Raw genomic sequence first — 18,331 nt, forward strand, 5'->3', positions numbered from 1 at the left:
CATGCGCTGACATTTTCATTGTCCAGTCGATGCCGATGAGGAAGAGGAGGGGGGACAGTAGGCAGCCTTGACGTACTCCTGTTTTAATAAAGAGGGTGTCCGAGAGCTTACCATTTGAGGTGACTTGACCTGTGAATCCATCATACATGCATTTAATGATGTTGACCAGTTTTATGGGTATTCCATAATGTCGGAGCAGCTTCCACAGAATGTTTCTGTCTAGACTGTCAAGACAGTCGACAAAGTTTATGAATAGTGATGACTGCCATTCAATGCACTGTTCGACAATTATTCTGAGTGTTGCAATGTGATCTGTACAGGAGTTGTTTTTCCGGAAACCTGCTTGTCCTGAAAATCTTGTCTAGTGGTTCTTGTATTCTGTCTAGGATTATTTGGCAGAGGATTTTGCTGGGGACTGAGAGGAGCATGATGCCTCTCCAGTTTTTACATTCACTGAGGTTACCTTTCTTGGGGACTGTGACAATTAACCTTCTTCCAATCATTGGGAATCTCCTCTTTTTCCCAGATGTCATTTAGGAGCCCATGGAGGATATCAGTGGAGGTGTTGATGTCTGCTTTCAGTATATCAGGTGGGATGTTAGCAGTGCTTGAAGTGGAAAAAAAAAGGTGCCGGTACTCTCTTGCATTGGCAAATCATTATGACATTTGAGATTACTACAGAAACTCTTTCTACACAAAACTTGGAGATATTGCTGGTACAACAACAATTTATTAACAGTGTGTGTGTGTGTGTGTGTGTGTGTGTGTGTGTGTGTGTGTGTGTGTGTGTGTGTGTGTGTGTGTGTGTGATTCTCTTGACAGCTTTAGTCCCCTCTCTGTCTGGCCAGCAAGTGACGGGATGCTGCTACATGTTTTGCAGCCCAGTTTGTTATCTTTAAAAATGAGCCAGCTGTTTGTGGAGCAAAAATACATAATTTGGTCCCTTGATCAACAGTTAGGCCATCCATGTGTTTTGTTACTCACGTTATTGTTGACGTCGGTGTCATTGACTAAGGTAACATTAAGGTTGGTAGCTGCAGATTCCCCATTAACGCTAGCTGTTCCACTCACATCAAGCTCATGAATCGTACCTGATGTTTCTGATTGGACTTGGACCTCTGTTGATGTGTCTGGCTCTGGCACACGTGTTCTTTTAGTACCTTTCTGAAGCCAGGCTAACATAACAACTTACAAACTTGACACACTTCTTTTTAGTTTCTAGGTTTTCAGCAGTGAAAACAGTCAGGCTGCAGGCATCAGACAGCTTTTCCGAACTGAGGTAAGTCACGTAGTGCCCTTTGGGTAGTATAGTTTATGTAACGTTAGGGTCAATCTCTCTGACACTGACGCTTTATGCCGGCTACATGTGAGAAGTAGCGGTACGCAAGAAAAAGTGCAGGTACGCTTAAGAGTAAAATGTAGAAGTGCCGGTACTGCATACCGGTCAGTACCAGCCCACTTCGAGCTCTGGATGTTATCCTTCCCCGGTGCCCTGCCTAGCTTCAGTTTTTTGCTGGCTCTCCTTATTTCCTCCTTTGATATCCTACCACAGTTGATGTTTAGGTCTTTTCCCGCTTCCTCGATGAGTGGGGGGGGTGGTGTCTGCAGGGTGTCTATTCAGGACCTCTTCAAAGTGTTCCTTCCAGCACTCTAATTGCTGGGACTCTTTGGTGATAAGGCTTCCCTGCTTGTCCCTGATAGGCCGGCTTGTGGTGCGTTTTTTCCCTGACAGCTGACGGGTTATCCTGTACAGTTCCTTGGCGTTCCTTTCTCTGGCTGCTGCTTCTGCTTCCTTGGCCAGCTCCTCTATTTGTGCTTTCTTGTCGCTCTTGCAGCTTTTACGGACCACCCTGTTCTTTTCTTGGTAGTCTTGTTGGAGGCGTTTCTTGTTGTTGTTGTCTGTCTCTCTGTTGAGCTTTGCTTTGATGTCTCGTCTAGCTTCGATCTCACTCCAAGTTGCATCTGTGACCCAACCTTTTCTTCTGGGGTCTCTGTAGCCCAGGACAGATTTGCAAGTGTTAATGAAAGCGTCTTTCCTATTTGTTGTTTTTATCTCCTTCTGCTAGGGCTTGGAACCGGTTGCGGAGGTGGATTCCCCATTCCTGACATATTTTATTATCATTCAGTTTCCTTGTCTCAAACCTTCTCTGAACCCTGTTCCCAGGTTTCTTCTTCACTGCCAGTTTCATTCTGAGTTCTCCCATTAGAAGATGGTGGTCAGAGTCTATATCAGCGCCCCTCTTGGCTCTGACATCAAGGAGAACTCTCTTCCATTTCCTGTCTATTGCAAGATGGTCAATCTAATTCTCATTGAGATGGTCTGGGGATATTCAGGTAGCTTTATGGGTTTGTTTGTGTGGGAAGAGACTGCCTCCGATCACTAGCTCATTGAGGGCACAGAAGCCGGCAAAGAGGAGCCCATTCTCATTTATCTGCCCAAATCCTTCAGTTCCCATTGTTCCTCTCCAGTCGTTGTTATCCTTTCCAATTTTACCATTCATATCTCCCATTATGATCTTGATGTCTCTTTTGGGAGTCTTCTGAAAGACAGCCTGTAGTTGTTGGTAAAAGGTCTCTTTTTCTTCATAAACAGCAGTGTAGGTGGGAGTGTAGCATTGGATGAATTTGATATTACGTCCTTTTGATGTAAACCTGGCTGTAATGATCCATTCTGAAATTGGTTCCCATTCAATGAGGCTTTTAGCTGCACCTTTTGAAAGGAGTATTCCTCCTCCATGTGTGTGTGGGTCTTATTCTTTGGGGTTGCCTGAATAAAGAAAGGTCTCTCCAGTGGCAGTTGTTACTTCTCCAAAGGTATTCCATCGGCTCTCACATACACCAACAATGCTTCGGTTGTAGCGCTGCATTTCTTTGGTCAGTTGTGCCAATTTTCCAGTTTGGTATAATGTTCTGACAGTCCAGCATCCAATTCTCAATTCAACTTCAGCAGACATTTCCCCCCCTGGGGTCTCTGATGAGTTTGCCTCAGGCGGTTCATACATCCCACTTGTGGGTCGTCAGTTAGGTTTCGGTCAGTCAGAGGTAGAGATTCCATAGTTTTGGTTTCTGTAACCAGTTTATTTTTCCGGGGACGGGTAGTTAGCCCATCGCCCAACCCCCAACCTGGAGGGCCAGTGGGATCGCTCTTTGTCTGGTCTCTACCCTTCGACCTGATCGGCTTTGGTGACCCTGCCAGGAGTACAAGACTCCTGCCAACATAGCTCTAGGGGTCACGGAGACGCGCACAAACCGTCCCACCACGTCGGAGCAGGTTTTTACTACATACAAACCAGAAAGAGGGCAAATTACTGCTTTCAGAAATTAATCAAGTAGCTTCTACTGAACTAAACCAGTCAGAATATAGAATCTGCTTCACTGTGAAATGATAAAAATACTCCTGAACCTCTGTTTGCAGAAAGGAGAGACGATCAATAACAATCAAGACTCTGATTAGACGAAAGGGCCTATCTTGTTTGGATTGCCTTACATCAGATCTTTGCGAGTAGTCAGGCCTGTGAGTTACCAATGTTTGGACAAATAAAATCAGACATGTTGACTCTCAGTTAGTGGAATGAAGTCTCTGCGCTATTGCTAAACAAAGGTTTTTTTTGGTCATATACCAAGATAGAGAGTGTGGGTAAAATGGTGGGTATCTCACATGTTCACCTGTCCTCTATACAGCAGCAGGGTGTGAGGATCAGTTCATCCATGGCTGCTGAGCGAGGAATATTCTCCAGATCCAGAGTGACTTTAAAGATGGTGGCAGATCAGCCGAGAGATGAGCGATGAAAGAAGGAGGGAGAGATGGAGAGGGAGGACTGGAGGAAAGACAGAAAGAGATAGAGTAAGGTGAGAAGTTAATATCCCCCACACGACATATCCTGAATATCATTCAAGTGAAATAACAGCAAGCCCATCAATTCAAATATGCACAATTACTGCAAGTGTTGAACTGCTTGGTATTTTAAACATGTCACAGGGATTTTCAGCTTGAACCTGAGACTGTGGTAGAAGTCAGAGAATAACCAACTGCTGTCTTGTGAAAGGATCAGCCTGATAATCTTTGTAATATTAAAAACGCATTTGTTATTCTGTGTAGTGGAGCAGGAAGATGTGGCCTAAAACAGGCTGGGTAAGTGAATCCCATTTCAAATAAAAAATGAATCCCATTTCATGTATGAAAACTGTTTTGAAAACTGCTCAGTGATTTTCAGTGTATTTACTATCCTGTCCCCATTAGCATTCTTTTGCACTCGTTAAGCTGTGGGTCATTGAAATACCTGACGGTAAATTCTACAGCACATTGTGTTCTTTACAGATTTAAATAAATAAATTGCTGCAATTAAAGTTCAGTCCCCAAAGCTGTAAACCATATTTCATGCTACATTCATTTATTTTGCTCTTATTTTGTGTGTATATATCTTGAACTAACTTATTTCCACTTTTGCATAGGCTACATCAAGATCCCGAAAGATACCGCGAATGGTTTTCCTTGACGACAACCGATTGTGTTCAATTTCCCCTTTTCTTCTTTATTAAAAGACCGGAGTACAGGTCCAACCTGACAGCAGACCAATCTCTGAAGCCTCCATATAACACCCTCCCCTGCCACCTTCTGCCCCTAAATTAAGATTAATTACACAACAGGCCAACATGCTGCAATGGGAAATTATATGCTCCCAGGAACAGGGCTCTGTAGATGCTCTGTCTCAGTTAGTGGAACAGCTTTTAGATTGCGCTCACATATCCTTATGCTGAGCACAGCAGGCGTGGGATTGACTGTCTCACTGTATTCTGTGGGCTTGATAATACCTGGCAGAGGGATCTCAGGATGTGAGGACACTGATTAAAGCCACTTTTATTGCATGTCAGATGGGGTTGAATTCTTCTTATCCTTTTAATCAGTCGTTACGCACAGTGAGACAATACACCACACCCCTCTGTGTGATGTGATGCATATCTGGAAGTCTAACAGGCCCCATGCAATACTGTATTTTCTACTTACTTTTGACAAGTGGCAGCACTGAAACACACGCACTAAAATAGGAATACAAGTATAATATGTCTGTGTTTTATGTGCCCTCACAGCTGCAGACATTCTATATATATATCACCAACAACAACTGGCTGCAGACTTTTCTTTGTCTTTGTAGCCATTGCAGTATCGGCATCAAAGGCCCTCGCTGTATTAAAGGAAAAGCTTTGACCAGCGTGGACCGGCTCAGCCATACGATGCCCCGCTGTGAGGAAAAATTCATGCTGGGAGAGCTGAGGGAGAGCAGGGGAAGGAGTAGCACTTGTTATGTTATGTGTATTCGGTATATTATGTAATGTATGGACCTCATTGTTCAACATGAAGCTCTGTGTTGTGCTCTGCAATCTGTGAAGCATTATGGCCTACTGTGTTCAAGGATGGATGGGCAGCTGGTGGCTGCAACATGCCTCTAAATTATTTCACACATGCCAGAATCTGATACAATTTTAATACATTCAGTAATAAAATAAAGAAGGCTCTGCACACTTGTGAACCATTTATAAATAAGTATGCTGTGTCCAGAACTTTAACAGTGCAAATGTTTGACAAATTAGAATCCAAAAGCTCATAATGGGACCTAATAAATTATAACTCTGCTCTGTTGTGCACATGGGAAATACAGTTCTTCTTTCCAAGATGTGATCCAAGATCTTGGGAACTAAATACTGAATTGCACTGCATTTCCCATGTGTGTCCCACACGCATGACATAAAACAGGTGTGCTCAATTTGGTCGCATTAAAAGGTGTTGGATTCCCTTTGTCAAAACTCTGCCCTGATGAAGGTCTAGAGACCCGAAGTTTGGTTTCATTCTTTTAATGCTTGTGTTCATGGCTAGTTATGTTATTATTAGTTTGCACATTAATATGGCCAGATAACTTAAAAAATAGGAAGAATTCAGCTTAGTTACTTGATGGAATATTACACTATTTGTATCAGAAGTGATAGCACTGCAACCAACTACTTGAGTATAGTATAAGGTGGTGAATTGTTTGAGATATCTTCCTCAGAAATCACATCAGAATCAGATTATATATATTAGAAATACATCAGATTAACGTTACATTAAAATGATTTAGGTAATGTTGTTTTTATTAATAATGTTAGTTTTTGACCCACCTGACTTTTGTGATTTTTGTTCTTCGAAGAAGCAACTATTGCTAAGTTTGGACAACTATCTACTCTACCAATATCTTACGAGACATTCATAATAGACGCTGACAATCAGTGCAGACAACCGAGTGCCCTACAGATATGAACAATAACCTGCTGATTCACAGTAGTTTTCTTCCACATTTCTCAACATTGTGCTTCTAGCTTTCACTTCTTTGGATATGTATACCTTTTTGTGATATTTGTTTGCAGAACTGTTAGATCAAGACCAAAGTGAGAACTGCTTTAGGTGTGCAGGATTATAACAGTACGTTATGATAGACATGATAAGGATATCAGTATTACAGAGGATTAGTTAACTAACACAGCCACAACAAGTTTAAGATTAGAGCTCATGAAGTATAGTGTCGAATAAAGAAAGAAAGCTTAAACCACCTCTTTCTGCAGAAAGAGCTTACTTTGCAAGAAACATCTCAGAACAAGCCTATAGTTTGGGTTGAATTGCACACAGGAGACAAAAAAAGCCAATGGAGTGCCGTGTCGCTCCAAATGCTCTAACAAGCACAGTACGACCAAGAACAATCTACAATCATCGTTTAATTTTAGAGCATATACGTTCACAATTTCTCACCTCCTAAGGAAGAAAAACAAAAACATTTACGTCCTTCATCAATATTTCCAGGACTCGACAGGTTCTGTCAGTGTCACAAATCTCACCAATACTGATGGTGCACACTAATCAACAACATAACCCCATCCTGACTCACTGCTCAGACGTTATAATGGCGAATGTTGAGTAGAATTAAGAATAATGGCCCCATGTCAGCACCAGATATAAATATCAATCATCTGATGATAAACAACGTGGTTGAGGGAAACTGAAAGGGTTTTTGCTTCTGCGCAGGACCTGATAACTCCCTCAAAACATATCTCGTCCTTCACCAGAATGTCAGAGTAAACCTGTTTCACAGACAAAAGAATGCAATGATTAAATTTCTGCCTTCAACCACAGAAACTCAACACACAGGAGGATGACATGAACTAAGGTCATTGCAAAGGACGGCTCCTCGGATCTGTTTGCTTGTTGTTGTTTTTCCTCCGAGCTCCCTGTGAAGAAATATGAAGTGTGAAACATGGAAGGGGAAGGAATGCCGGAGAAGGATCAGTCAATGTGGTGGGCTGTAATCTATTGCAATGACATTCCCAAGGATCAAAAGCAATGAGCTCCTGACTGTTTAATAAACTGCAAGCTTACACTGCAGTATGTTTTTAACTATGATTCATTACTGTCACTGGATCTTCTATGAAAATAAAGGAGGCGCCTGAGGAGGCAACTGGATTCCAGTCACATTAAATTGCTGTAAATTGCCTCTGCAATATATGTAAAGACTTTTAGTGGGGTTCATTTTTTGTATGTTTTCTTTCCTCTTCCCTTTATTTTACCACCAATTAAAAATGCATGAAAATAAGAGTTTTAATATCCTCATAAGTTGCCACAGGGTTTTAAAGTTGACATACTGAAGGCACAGTTTGATATTTTATTTATTAATGTGTTTCCTTACATCATAATTATGGAGGTAGACTTAAACAGCTTGCCTCAAAGTCACGGCTGACATTTCTTACTTTGTGAGAAGCTGACTGCAGTGGATGTTCTCCAGCTCTTGATGGCTTTATCTCATCTCTTAGAACAAGAGCTAAATGAACTCTTTAGGACACTCCGGCTTCGTAGAGAAGATAAAAGCTGTCATAGTGTGGTCAGCATTCTGTAGAATGAGAGTCACTGCATTACTTATCACCAGGGATGACATTTTTCCACATCCATAATTTTAAAAAGGCAGATCTCCAATATGAAATTCTGTTGCATGTCATCCATTGAGTATCTGAAAATGTTTGTTTTAAACATAACTATGTATCATTTAATTATGCATTTTCCTCTTAGGATCTGCAGTATGTGTCACGATTGTCTAGCTATTACAAAGGTGAAATTACGGCTGTTGTTATGAATTTTTAATGCCAGAATTAAAAAGTAAATGCAGTGCTTATCACTGAAGAAAGGCTGTTCGGAAGGCCAGCCAGAGACTGTTAGGAATTGGAGAACAGAGCTTTACACACACACACACACACACACACACACACACACACATTTAGCCTATAGCAGCAGGGCTCTGGTTTAGGGTGTTGCTCTGGTTAAAGCCAACGCTTGGCTGACTCATTACAGTGCTGTTAGTCAGTTTCTATGGGCACTGGAAACTGGTGACCAAAATGTACTGTGTACTAAAGTGCTTATATTCTTCAGAGTATTGGACAATCTATAATTCATTCTGCTGGGTTCATTGTTATCCTCATTGCTGAAAGTCTGGGGAATGTGATAGGGCCTCATCTTACTGTTAATTAGCGGAGCAGAGAGGATGGCTTTTTTTTAACTTGTCATGAACATGACACAAAGCTATTAGGTGACTAGGAAATTTGACTCATTGAGATATGGCTAAAATACAATATGTAGTTCACTTCTCATTTTTAAAAGCTATCTTTCAACGGGGAAATGGTACAAAGAGGTAAAAAAAGAGACGAGGCAGTCAGTGCTTCAAATGTTTGATTCCTTCAGAGTTTTCCCCGCTGTGTATTGATGGTTGTTTTTAATTGAGAGGTTTGCATGGAAGCCTCATAACAGCATAAATAAGCACATTTTGGTACATGGGAGGGCTCTTTGTTTCTGTATGTGTCCACATTAAACCAAGAAACAGAGTTCACCAGTGATTGTTATGTAAATTACAGCCGTTTTAAATGTATCTTTCTGCCAGCCAGTATAAACAAAAAGTAATGATAAATCCCTTTCAAACTCTAAGGTACCAGTTCACTCCCCTCCAGCACATTATGTTTATGATGTAAATGTGTGAGTGGAAACACAGCATTTACATCAGGGTAATTAAGAAATGCAGATGATTTTGTGTTTTAGTGCTACATTACTATTGAAGGAACTCGCTTTTTTTCTGATCCTAAATAACATTTGTGCCCTTGACAAGTAGCCTATCATCACATTTTCAAAGCAATTTACATAATACTGTAACTGCAGGTAATAATATTAAAAAACATTATTAATGTGGATCTTGGTGCATCCACGGGCTCAACTGTCATCCACTTGGATTCTCTGTATTATAGGGGGGTGAAAAGAAAATAATTAAAACCACATGATGAAGTGTTACTTTTAGAGATTTGACAGGTAATACAGAATCCCAGACCAGTCTTAACAAAAACATTAGGCCATTTTCCCTAAGTCCAGGGACATATTAGTGCAGTTGGAGAATATTCATTCATAAATAAATGATGGTGAAACAGCTTATGGCTGCATCTGGCTTTATATCCGTATTAGCTGCTGTGCTCATGAAACCATGAATCATGATAAAGAGGATTCATGAGCACTGAGGCCTCTTTAAAATATGGTTCCTTCAAGCCTTTTGTTCCTGTAGAAAAGCATACCATAAAGGGTCATGCAATGTTTCCTTTTCTATTGCCTGTTAATCTGATAATATATATTTTTTTACATTCACAACATCCTAGGTCAGGGTAAGAAATTGCAAACAGAATATTCTCATGTTGGAACAGTTTCATCTACTCTCTGCTTGTAAACTATTTCACACTTGACAGGCCAGTTTACGTACTTCTGTGTTACCTTGACAGTTTTTGGCTCTTCTGTCATCCTCATAATACAAGGTGGTCAAATGACTTTAATGGCTGGAAATTGCAAGATGGTGACTTCTGGTGCAGTCTAGCAGAGCTGGTAGGACCATTATTCTCGTTTACGGTCCACTGGGTCCATTTCCAGATTCATGTTGCCTCTTTAATATAGCAGAACTTGTTGCTTTCAGATGTGACAGCTCTGGGCCGCTCTCAGTCCATGAAGTGGTTTTGCTCTTTTGCAACATTAAAAAATGGCCAACTTGAGGTTTTCTTGACTGTTTAAAAGCTGTTTTCTCACATGAACTCGGGACAATGGACGACGAATCAGGTCTGGACATTGTCCAAAGTTGCCCTTTCTTACATGTAGCACACATCCATAGATTGTTCGCCCCTTTCAGACATGCGCTGCAAACCTGAACTTGACATTACCCAGAGTAGCTGTAGTCCCTGATCTAAACCAGAGTGGTTGTTTGTTGTTGGACTTCTGTGCTAGTCATGGATTGTCTATAACGAACACCATGTTCGAACATAGGGATGCTCATAAGTGTACTTGGTACCAGAGCACCCTAGGCCAAAGGTCAATGATCGATTTTATAATCGTTTCATCTGATCTGAGGCCGTATGTTTTGGACACTCGGGTGAAGAGAGGGGCAGAGCTGTCAACCGATCACCATCTGGTGGTGAGTTGGGTCAGGGGGTGGGGGAAGACTCTGGACAGACCTGGTAAGCCCAAACGGGTAGTGCGGGTAAATTGGGAACGTCTGGAGGAGGCCCCTGTCCGACAGACTTTCAACTCACACCTCTCGGAGCTTTTCGTGCATCCCTGTGGAGGCTGGGGGCATTGAACCCGAGTGGACAATGTTCAAAGTTTCCATTGCTGAAGCTGCGGCGAGGAGCTGTGGTCTTAGGGTCTTAGGTGCCTCAAGGGGCGGTAACCCACAAACACCGTGGTGGACACCGGTGTTCAGGGAAGCCGTCCGACTGAAGAAGGAGTCTTTCCGGGATATGTTATCCCAGAGGATTCCGGAGGCAGTGGCAAGGTACCGAAGGGCCCGAAGGGCTGCAGCCTCTGCCGTGAAAGAGGCAAAGCAGCAGGTGTGGGAGAAGTTCGGAGAAGACATGGAGAAGGACTTTCGGTCGGCACCAAGGTGCTTCTGGAAAACCGTTCGCCACCTCAGGAGGGGGAAGCGGGGAACCATCCAAGCTGTGTACAGTAAGGATGGGACGCTGTTGACCTCAACTGAGGAGGCAATAGGGCAGTGGAAGGAGCACTTTGAGGAACTCCTAAATCCGACTAATACGCCCTCTATGGTAGAGGCAGAGCTGGAGGATGATGGGGGATTGTCGTCAATTTCCCTGGTGGAAGTTGCTGAGGTAGTTAAACAACTCCACAGTGGCAAAGCCCCAGGGATTGATGAGATCCGTCCAGAAATGCGTCAAAAGGAGCCAGTTGAGGTGGTTCGGGCATCTGGTAAGGATGCCCCCTGGGCGCCTCCCTAGGGAGGTGTTCCAGGCACGTCCAGCTGGGATGAGGCCTCGGGGAAGACCCAGGACTAGGTGGCGGGATTATATCTCCAACCTGGCCTGGGAACGCCTCGGGATCCCCCAGTCGGAGCTGGTTAATGTGGCTCGGGAAAGGGAAGTTTGGGGTCCCCTGCTGGAGCTGCTACCCCCGCGACCCGAGACCGGATACGCGGACGAAGATGGATGGATGGATGGATGTAGCTATCCTCTGCCATTCAGAGCTCTGGAAAAGTTCCAAGATATTTTGAAACGCCTGTCAGCAATATAATGCAATCTTCTGATGGCGGAATATTCAGTGAATAGGCTACCCGACAACATCTCAGTGCAAATAATTTTTATCTTTTTCTATTTATTTCCAACTGTTCAACACACGAGACGACTGAACACCCAGGTGTTGTTAGCACTATGTGTACATTATAAGACTAGAACATAGTTTGGCTGTGCAATGGCTTTATTCATTTCTGCCAGTTAGTGCATTTTCCCTGTGTAGAAGTTAAAGACTACATGCATTATTGTGTTTGACACTGAGGATACCTGAGACGGTGGTCTGGTTCAAATGAGTTACGTTTTATTTCATTGTAAAATTGAGAATGACACTACTATTTCTTTGTATTGCAAAATTGAACTATTGACTATTACAATCAATAATATGTTGAAATTAATTAAAAGGACTATATTTCTGTAAAAAAGGCCTACCGTGCGCATACTGCGCAAAAGCGCCACTCGCGCCTAGGCTATTTAATTGTATAGCCTTGTTAGGCTATGTACAGGGTGTGCCAACTTTTTTTTATGAGATAGAGAGACCCCCTTAAAGACAAAAAGTGAGTGGGTGTGTTTCTGTCCGGCGCAAAACCAGAAGAAAACAAACATCCAAGAATGAAAAAGAAATCTAAACCAAACAGAGTATATTCAGCAAGTGAGAACCAACTGATACGGACAATCTCCTGTTGTGTGCTACATCTGTGAAAGGACATGGACATGGCGGGCAGGACATGACACAGATTACACTGCCGGTCACCTGGCCGGTTCATAATTTGGTCATAAACATCTGAGTCTCTTGCCATTCCTTTAATTTGTCTGATGATTTCCACGTCGCCTTACCGACAGAAGTAACGGAATCTCATTGTCTCTCCAGACATTTCCATTGCCGTCTTCATGTAGTTGACCCTTCTTCTTCTCCCTCGGATGTTTGTTTTCTTCGCCGCATGATAAGAATGTCATCAACACGCCCACTCGCTCGCTGTGAATTCTCCGGACAATGACCTGTTCTATTTAAACATGGGCTCAATCGGACATTACACAGACTTTGTACTAGGGAGCTGGTAGGGTAAAGTCTGTTTAATGTCTGTTCCGACTGTTCTCACATACAGCACCGCCGGGTAAAGTCATGATAAATTTAGGTTTGCAGTGAATGTGTGGAAGGGGCTTATATTTTAAGCCCCAGAAAATGTCCTTATACACTTGTAGTTTAGTATCTTTTCCATGTTCCAAAAGCCCTAAAAAGATGTTTGGTGTATGTTTTTTTGCAAGATATCTCACAAACAATGTCCCTTAGTATTACTCAGTTTGCTTTATTCCACCTGGATGATCCATTCGTTATCAATGCTGCTTTTCAAGGAGTCCAGCTGCATCTGTCAAGGTTAACAAGTAAGTACCCTGGTCTGAAGAAATGATTAACAAACATAGTATTGTCAAACAAAATGTATGCATACTGTACATATATGCAAAGGAAGAACTCCGGTATTGACCTTGTCACTGACAGGTTCAGGCATGTTTTATCCCACTTTGATGGAAATGCAGCCGAACATAGAATCACATGTCATTGTATTAACTGAAAGAACAGTGAAGGTACCATCAGTAGAAATCTGCTGAGCAAAGGGTCATTACAACCTGTCTGATTCTAATTTAACAACCATAACAACAGATAATGGGATATTTAATCAACACTGTATGCTATTCATGTAAAACGCTTTGGATTTACAGCCATGCCAACACACTGATTCACACTTTTGAGCTTAAAAAAATAGACCAAACACTCAGACCACAATACTTAGTTTGTATTCTGCTGTGACTTGTGAAGCATTTAAGATATTGTCATATAATGACAGTTGAATATTTAGACATTCATATTTTGATATATGTCAATGATTAAATATTTCACATGTTATAAGAACATATTGTTTCTGGTACCAATATTTCTTTTAACAGATGCACCTCACCCCTCTTAATTCGGCTATGAACATGAAAAACTCTGATATGACTATGAAAAAATGTGTAGATACACACACACACACACACACACACACACACACACACACACACTCTAAAGGGGAGCATGAACATGAAAAAAATTATAAGCCTGTTTTCATAAAAGAAAAAAAAAATCAGTGCCACACCGTAACAGTATTGTGATTGGTTGTCCATGTGTGTGCACATCTATATTAAAATCAACTCACCGTTTGGATGGCTCTGATCAAAATCAGGAAGAGTGACGATTTCTCTCACTGCTAATCTTGGTGTATTTGCTTTGTCTGAAACACTAGATAAAGAAGAAAGGAAATGACAGCAGGGAATAATGAAAATTCAATAAAGAAAACAAGAAACAAAAAAGAAGAAAATAACTTGTAATAACCCATTGATGGGTCCACAGGTGCTTAGATCTAAGTCTGCAGGTACTGAGTACCATTCAGCAGTCCTGATGACAGGGGTGACATGGCCTTCAGCCATAAGACCACACACACACACACACACTTCACATCTGCAGCCGCCCCGCTCCGCTGGTGCCTTGGATCACTGCTGATGTTGTCCAACACTGTTCTGCCTGGGAAAGATCTCAACTATCAATCTCCAAGCTGTCAGCCACACTGACCCACCGGACCCTGGACGAATCCTGCAATATAAATCAAACAGCCCTTTTCTCTCTGTAGTGAAAGTCTGTTCTGTCTTGTCCTGCTTTGAACATTACCCTGTGAAGGTTGATTGAGTGGTCTATGGGAAAAAAGGGATAACAAACAAGCAATGTGAAAGTGAATGTGGAATGAAGCTCAGCAGCAAATTGAAGACAACTAACTGTCTGCTACAAGGAAGAACATTGCAAATGAATGTTGATAGTGTGGCAGCAGATTTTAAAACAGATTTCCCACTTTACAATGAACGTCAAAAGCAACTTAAACTAAATGAGCTTAATCATCAACAATTGCCCTGCTATAGGTTGACAGAGTTTAAAATTTTGTTTTTTCAAATCTGTACAGTACAATCTGTACTTGAACACAACCCACATTCCACTTTATGGATTAAAGTGACTTATAGTGAAGAGGTTCACAGCTGCCATTATTCTTATCTTATGTGAGACCCTATAGCTGTGAGGCCTAGACACTCCATAATCTGTTGTTACAGACAGGTTCATGTTGGTGACCTTTAGCTGTGCCAGCACATGCATATTATGCTTAGGGTCTTGCACTTTTCTCTGCTAGTACCTCTCTGTCTCTGTCTTCCCCTGGTTCTTCCCTTGAATTCCAACTGCTTTTTCCTGCCTTCTAAAATCAATTAATATTGATTTTGCTGCACTCTCTGGGGTGGAGTCAAAAGAGGGGACAAAGGAGATAAAAACCACAGGCGAATTGCTGAAGTAACTCCACCGATATTATCATGAGAGAGAAGTCAGATGCTGGTTCAACTCCATTTAAAAGCAATGTAGAATGAGAGTAAATGGCATCCTCTGCTTACCAAGAAATTTCAAATGATTCATGAAGTGGATCTCAGCCAGGAGCTGACTGGCTGTCCAGTTTTATGGCATAAACCAACATTGTGATACAGACAGAGAGACAACAACATTAACTCCTGTATTACACTGAACTGTAAAAGCCAGACAACTGTCTCTATGTGGAATGAATAAGAAGTTATTCTGGCCTCTAAAAGGTATTTTAGTGGAATGTATCCTATATACTTTAATGACTAGCTGAATAACCAATTAGTTGATCAGAAGAAACGTAATGATGATTTTCTGATGACTAATTATAAGTGGTGGAAAGTAATAGTTAAGTAGTTACTCAAGCACTGTACTTCAGTACAGTTTTGAGGTACTTGACTTTTACTATTCCAATTTTAATCTTCAGAGGGAAAATGCTAACATTTATCTGACATATGTAGTTAGTTAGTTACTGTTCAAAAATAAAGATCCACTCATATGTATGATAATATAAATCTCTGATATTAATGAACTCTGCAGTACTTTTACTTTTTATACATGCTTTGATACTTGCTTATTTCTTAAGTAAATGATGTGAGGGCTTCTTCCACCACTGCTGATAAACACTGAAGTCATAGTTTGCAAAAATGTGCTGGGCGCAGCTTCAAAATAAGTAATTGAAAGACATTCAGCGCTGGCATTGATCACTTGTCTTTTTTGACATCTTAAAGCATAACTGTGATGTGTGCCTCATCACTTTTTATTTCCTGCCTGGTTAAAATAAATGTGTACATCTATCTAAGTCCATCTAAGCAATATGATTGCTTATAAAAAATATTACTCGACATTCAGTTTTCAATTTCACAAGTTGTCGTTGCAGCCATAGGTGCAGAAGTATGACTATTTAAGTAAAAACTAAGCTCAGGCCTGCACATCCCAGCTCCTGCACCCCTCTAAATTATGCAGCCAGTAAAGGCTTCAAATTATAATCTTTCCCAGAAATTTAGAGGTGCTCATGTATCGCACAGCCTTGGAGGTCTCAGATAATACACAGTCTCTGCAGCAGTTAGACAATGAGCAGTAGATTTGTCTGCTCATTCATTGGATAATAGGAGGATCTTTGTACATTAAAAATAAAAACACCTTCAAAAGATGTCTCATGCTGCTAAGGTACAACGTGTCATTGTGACAGCTTCGAGAATACAAACCCTTTTAAGGAGACAGACTGTGGTCTCGCAGATCTGAGTACTGAGCCTACTGTTGAGTGGTTACACTCATTAACGGCTCAATGTGAGATCACAGGCTTTTCTGACAATCAATCTGAAGCTGGGGAATAGTAACACACAAAGCTTTGTTTAACTTCAATGTTAACTTTTTTTTAATGCTGTATCAGTGAGTCTCTATAAACCAATGAAATCCAAGAGCTACATGTTGTGTGGAGTCATGCTGAGGGACAATTTGTTAGAGAAAAGCTCCCTCTAGTGTAGGAACGAAAACACTCACACAAACAAACCTTAATAACAAGACACCGCTAGAACTTTAACATTTTTAATAGGATTTTTCATTTTGTACTTGCATGGGTAAACCAACAAAGTATATACACATTTGTCCTTTTGGAGAAATAAAAAAAAATTATTGAAAGTGCATATATGATAACAAAAAAGAAATAAATTAACATAGAAGACACAGTCTAATGAACTATTGGATGTCAAAACATTTAACTCTTAAAAGAAATAAAATAAGGAAAAGTGAAGAGGCAAATGCTGGAACAGAGGCCCTCAAAACAGAATAAAGAGCATCATGAACTTGGTAAAACAAGGAATACAGAAATAAAAAAAAAAAACAATAAGTGGAAAAATCTCCATAAATGTAATGCACTGTATTTTACAAAATGCTTTATGAATGATACATTAGACATCATAAGTAAAAGTCAAAAAGCAAGGGGAAACGTGCTATGCATTTAGCACTATAGTGTTCTCTGTTAGCTTAAAAACATTCAAATGAGATTCATGACATTAATTCATTACACAGCTCCTTGGTTTCGTCCAAAAAAAGTACAAACTATCCATTACAATTTGTTTTGCTTAAGGCTTCTGAAAAGTTTCAGTATTATGTTTGTAGTGTTTACATCTGAAAAAAAAAGCCTCATATATCTGCTCAAAAATAAAATCCAAAAACAATTTTACCCCAAACTCACAAAGTACGTTACTTATTTTGAGTCCTTTATTATTAAGGACAACTCACGGCTGTATTGCTGTAGTACTACAGTATTTGCAGAATCTGAAGTCTGTGGCTCAAATGTAGTATTTGGGTATTTCACTTTCAGTGGTTGTTGCAACTTTGATTCAGTGGTAAAATGCTCACACAACAATGTTTCCGATAATGTCATTGATCAATGGTTTCACCTTAAAAAAGGAAACATTTTCAAAACAAAACAGCTGTGTCACAACAATAACTCAATGCAGGAGTCTCTAATCTTAATCAACTTTTGCTATATGCATTTTACCAACTAGAGTGCTTTATGTTTCATATCCGCCAGTTATCAGGAACAAAATAGTGGTGCTGCTTTAAAGCATGTTTGGAAGTTGTCATTTGTTTGCTATTAAACTTCCTGTTCCTGTTTCGAATACAAAAAAATAATAGAATCATGATCATCACATCCATGATTGCAATGATTGACGTTGCATAAATACTACAAAAAGTATTAACTGAAGTTACATTTTAATGTCTTTGTTCATACTGTAATATAAAACTATATATATATATATATATATATATATATATATATATATATATATATATATATATATATATATATATATATATATATATATATATATATATATATATATATATATATATATATATATATTTATTTGAGTTGCCTTTATATTAGAGACTGGCCACATCTTTGATGCAGCTGAGAACATTTCAACAGGGGTTCACAAACTGTTATCACTGAATCAATGGAAGACTCTTTCACAATACATACATACATACATGAGGCTATTTAGTAATCACAGAAATTATCGCATCCATAGTGTTGTCTCTGCTGGTGTACAACAGTTAATATTAAACATCTTGTGAAAAGAAAAAAAAGGTTGTAACCTACCAGTTTGGTAAGAGCACCCAGAGAGCACAGATCAGCAGAATTACAAAATAAAATACTGAGAAAATATTTAAAATATATAATCATTAAATGGTAGAATGCTAAAAAATAAATCAGGTACTTTTAAGTTGAATCCTTATAACTGTGCAGATGAAATAGTCTGTAATTTACCATTTCTAAATATT

Source organism: Sander lucioperca, chromosome 21, assembly GCF_008315115.2.
Source record: "Sander lucioperca isolate FBNREF2018 chromosome 21, SLUC_FBN_1.2, whole genome shotgun sequence".
Taxonomy (NCBI): domain Eukaryota; kingdom Metazoa; phylum Chordata; class Actinopteri; order Perciformes; family Percidae; genus Sander; species Sander lucioperca.